Genomic DNA, 5,017 nt, shown 5'->3' on the forward strand with positions numbered 1-5,017 from the left:
TATATATATTGAATTCCTATCGTATCTGACGTGGGTGTATTTTTCATCAAAGTCTGGAGGTGATAAAATAAGTTCCAGTTAAATTCTATTACTAATTGAAATTTCCAGTGTGAGAAATTATAAGTAATATATATAATAGTGTTTCAGAATTAAAAAAAAAATAATAATAATGATTGTCATATTGTGTCACTAAATTCAAATTCTCAATTTTTGAGAACAGGAAGGAAAATTATATAATGCCTACGTCTTTTCCAAAGTTATTAGTGGCATAATTGAAGTGAATTTGTCTCTGTTGGGAAATAAAACTAGCTGTTGGGCTCAACACAATAAGAGCATGTGTTTTTATTATGTTTTCTGTTATAGCAATCGCATGAATAATCGATAATATTTATGTTTCAATATATTCATATTTATTTATGGTTAAATTCAGAATAGTACTGCTTAGTAAAATATTTTCACTCGCCAGAGAATACAAACGAATATTTTATATTTAAACTTACCTTCCACGATGTCGTCAAAAATGTATCTTTACACTTAAATACATTTTCAGTCTCATTATTCTCAGACTAATCTGCCTTAGAGTTTAAAGTTTCTCCATTTATCAGATTTTCCGTTGGGTATTGACCGTTTAATGTGTTTTATTTCGATCACTGTGGTAAAAATCTCCAACTAATAGAGAAAGAAAAATCGATTTCAGCAACAACTTTTATTTACTTTTACATTATTATTATGATATTAGTTCTTCTTAATTTCTCTTCCATGCTGTGCTGCATATAGAGCCTTCTTTGGACAGTTTCAGAAGCATATCAGCTTTTCTACAGTCGGCCGTCGCCCAGCATATTTTCCTTTCTAGAGAAATGGACGCGGAGCACAACGCAGTCAATTTCGAGAGAGAGAGAGATGAAAGAGAGAGACTGAAGAATCGATGTCAATATTTAATTTTTACGTTATCACTCCATAATAATGAAATGCTAAACTAACCTTGGCGGGATTTGAACTCAGAGAAGCGGAACAGATACTGCGATGTATTTTACCCATGGCTCTAACAACTCTGCCAATTTGCCATCCATAATATTTAATCTAATTAAATGTTACACTATGCACTCAACAGATAATCATATAAATATACAGAAACAGTTCAGAATTGAACTAGAGCTGCGTAAAACGTAAAAGAATATTTATACAGGCAAGTATAAATACGTGTCTCTTTTTCGCGTTTTTTCTCCATGGATAGACAAAGAATGAATGATCCGATACAAGTTTTAGCTCATTCTACCCGTAGAGACTAATAGGTTTGTTAGTCCACCAAACAGAGGAGCAGTAGCTAATTGGAAATACCAGCTTGCCAAATATTAATGATTTCAGTAGTAGCTAATTTAATTAGATATCACTCTAAACTCTAAGCGCCTGAATTGGGAGATTAATATGTAGATGAACAGAAAAAGTACAAGATTCACAGTTGTCGGTATACTCATTTACGTATTGCATAGCTCAGTTAAATTTGTACTGTTTCTGTACATCTATATGCGTATCTGATAGAACAGTGCTTAGCTTATTATTTAGTATTTAATTGAACTAGTATCTAGTGTAAGCACTGATTATCAAGCAAATTTACTAATGTTACCCTTTTTGGCAAACTTATAAAACAAAATGAGGTGTACACAGTTAATAATCAGGATAAGGGACGAAACTCAAATCAGATCCTTCTCAAATTTTCTGTACGGGAGAAATGTTCAAACCTGACACGTTTTTATTTTTGTTAATGAAATAATTTGCGCATCGTGCATCTTCGGTTAAATCTTATGCTGTTTCTTCACATTCATGTGTTTATATCCTTTACGTCACTAAGTTGGTGAGCTGGCAGAATCGGTAATACGCCTGACAAAATGCTTCGCGGTATTTCTTTCATCTTTACGTTCTGAGTTCAAATTCTGTTGAGATCAACTTTGCCTTCTATCCTTTTAAGATCAATCAAAAAAGTACCAGTTGAGCACTGAAGTCAATATAATCGACTAGTTTCCTCTTCCAAAATTTCAGGCCTTGTGACTATAATCAAAAGGATTATTTAGGGCTCTAACAAAATTACTTCCGCGAAATATTTCCCGAATTGTTGGCTATGACGTGATTATCCTTTAAGACTGAAACACCGAACCCATCTAGACATGTGGAGTTCATGATATACAGCATATAGTTTTAGTGATTTCAATTTTGGAATGTAATACCGAGGCATCTCACAAGAATTTTATTCGATTTTAGCTTTTGCAGTACTTCACCTGGAACTTATTTTATCTACTCAGAATGTGGAATGGAAAAGTACACCTGAGAGAAAACGGGACCAAATACCACAATGCATTTTTGTTTGATTCTTCCATCTCTGATAGAATGAATAGTAGTTTTTAGGCTTGCTTTCTAATTTCTTTCATGTTATAAATAAAGCTCTTATAAATATCAAGAGGGAGAGAGGGAGACTGGGAGAGAGAGAGAGGGGGGAGAGAGAGAGAACACTGAGTGTATAGTACATGAGAATGGGATGAGAATTAAACAAAGAAAATTTTCGAGTTGATTCTAATATTAATGGCAAAACATCAGGTAATATGATGTTCTGTCTCAGGTTCCTCTCAATACATTGGCTTAAACCTTTTTTTTTCCTCCACTAGACAAAAATAAAATGCTCGATATTGACAGTTTCTCAAAATAATGGGATCCATATCGTCCGCTAAAATTATTTCAGGCAAAGAAATACAAGAATAAAGGTGTAAATCTGAATTATAAGACAGTTTTATCTTTTTTCAATAGAAAGATAAAAACTACAAAGGATATTGTAAATCATTAAATTGTAGGATTAATAAATATATATATATATATATATCAATTAGAAATATGTTTATTTCATTCAGTTCGACTTTGCTTTTCGTCCTTCCGTAGTCGATAAAAAATAATAACCAGACAAGTACTGGGGTCGATATAATCGACAGGGACCCACCCCTTTCTCAAAACAGTTTTGACCTTCTGCCTATGTTAGAAATCGATATTTGAAGACAAACATAATTATATCATCATGGCACCACTTATTGCTAACTATATGTAACATCATACAAATAATTGATTAGATGTGATTTGTTTTTCTTTTAATTTCTTTGTTCACATCAATGTTAATGTTTGGTGCATATACACTCGTATCGATAGGTTTCATAAAGTTTTTGTTCTTGTTCAATAGAGTTACGTCAATTGTTATATAAACAAAAGAGGACCAGGGGTTTCCATTATTAGAAAAGATCTGGAATCTTTAAATATTGGTGGTAGCCTCTGTCAGCTAAAGTCATTCTATAAAACTTCAAAGACAATAAGCTTAAGTTTGCTGTGAAGTGTGAAAGATTAATAATTCGAATGATCTGCCCTTCTCTGCAGTGAAGGAAAACAAATAAACATCTTGACACTAGAGCGTAAAAGTGCTGTCATTCGCATTTTCACACCAAGTGCTAGGTTCTTCGATGCTTTTTTCTCCCCTCACTCTTCTCCGTCTCACCAAATATGGACAGATATCTAAAACATCAGATTTTAATTTTTCTCTGTAAATCAACTCACTGCAATTTATTTTTATCTACGAACTTTTATTGTGCCAACAGAAGTAAAGCGTTCACTTCCGTTCTATATGTCAGTTGTTCAAATTTTCTTTTAGAGAAAAGTATGAATGTGACAATATTGGTTTGAAATTTTGACACAAGGCCAGCAAATTCAAGGAACAGTATAAGCCAATTACATGGACCTCAGTGTTCACTGGTACTCATTTTACCGACCCTGGATGGAAAGGATGAAAAGCAAAGTCGACCTTGACAGAATTTGAACTCAGAATGTAAAGACAGACAAAATGCCACTAAGCATTTTGCCTAGCTGGATGCTACACCTAGTCCAAAAATAATTAATATGTTTCATAAACTGAATGTACATCAAAGAAATGAACTAATTGATATGCTTCTACGTAGTCGCTCGACTTGCAAGAAAATTGCAAAATCATACCAACTGTTTAGAAATTTAAGACATTTAATGTAGTTTTAGTTACAGCATGTATAAAAAGAAAGACGAGATGACCACGGTTGAAATGCAGGCGCATTGGAGAAAATCTCAATCATGGCTTATGCAACAACAAAAATAAAACCTGATGACAACTAAAAAAAAAATGGAATCCACTCTAATTAAAGAGTATTTCACTATCCGACATATTTGAAATCAAATCTTTCATTGATCCTAGACAATGCAACATGGTGCGTAGGATAACTTTAATCGAGATTATATTCTGTACCAATTACGGTTAAATATTGAACTAATATTTAACCAACAAACAAAAGCCAAAATGGCGTTTCAAAATAATGTTTATGTGAGCATGTGTGTGTGTGTGTGTGTGAGAGAGAGAGAGAGAGAGAGAGAGAAAGAGAAAGAGAGAGAAAGAAAGAAAGAATGAAAGAAAGAAAGAGAGAAAGAGAGAAAGAGAGGAGAAAAAGAGAGGAGAAAGAAAGAGAGGAGAGAGAGAGAGAGAGAGAGAGAGAGAGTGTGTAGGACTCACTAAAGTAGGAAGTAAACCAATGTAAAATTTCAAAAGCTAACAAGCTTTATATTTAAACCCAGCCCATGTTGGGTGGGGAAAGGTGGATAAGTCAACCTCCAGCACAAGTGTAAAGGGACACAGAATTTCTGCAGGCCTATCATACCAGTTAATTATGATGGGGAGGGTGAGAACCGTTGCTATATTACTCTCTTTCTTTAGCTAAAGTTTGAAAAAGATTGAATGCGTTCAATCTGGTTGGCATGCATTAGATACTAATGAAGGCGTCAAGTTGACCGCTATCAAGTATGACTTAGTATCAGTATGTAACAGGTTTTGGTTGATGGTTAAAAGCGCAGCTGTATTCTCGAGCAGTTAAAGACACCCTTTTATCCATCCTACAGCAGTACGTCAGAATGTCACAGCTTGTGTGTGTAGGAGAGAGAGAGAGAGAGAGAGAGAGAGAGAGAGAGAGAG

The 5,017-nt window shown here is 34.0% G+C and overlaps 1 long non-coding RNA gene across 1 annotated transcript in view; it reads right to left on the reverse strand.

The window, feature by feature from the left end:
* Positions 1 to 5,017, reverse strand: part of LOC128247680 (uncharacterized) — a 62,832-nt gene that overhangs the window by 56,755 nt on the left and 1,060 nt on the right. Inside the window, exon 2 of the long non-coding RNA XR_008264043.1 lies at positions 501 to 669. This is a non-coding gene — a long non-coding RNA (uncharacterized LOC128247680). The remainder of the gene's footprint in view (positions 1 to 500; positions 670 to 5,017) is intronic.

This window comes from Octopus bimaculoides, chromosome 4, assembly GCF_001194135.2.
Source record: "Octopus bimaculoides isolate UCB-OBI-ISO-001 chromosome 4, ASM119413v2, whole genome shotgun sequence".
NCBI lineage: Eukaryota > Metazoa > Mollusca > Cephalopoda > Octopoda > Octopodidae > Octopus > Octopus bimaculoides.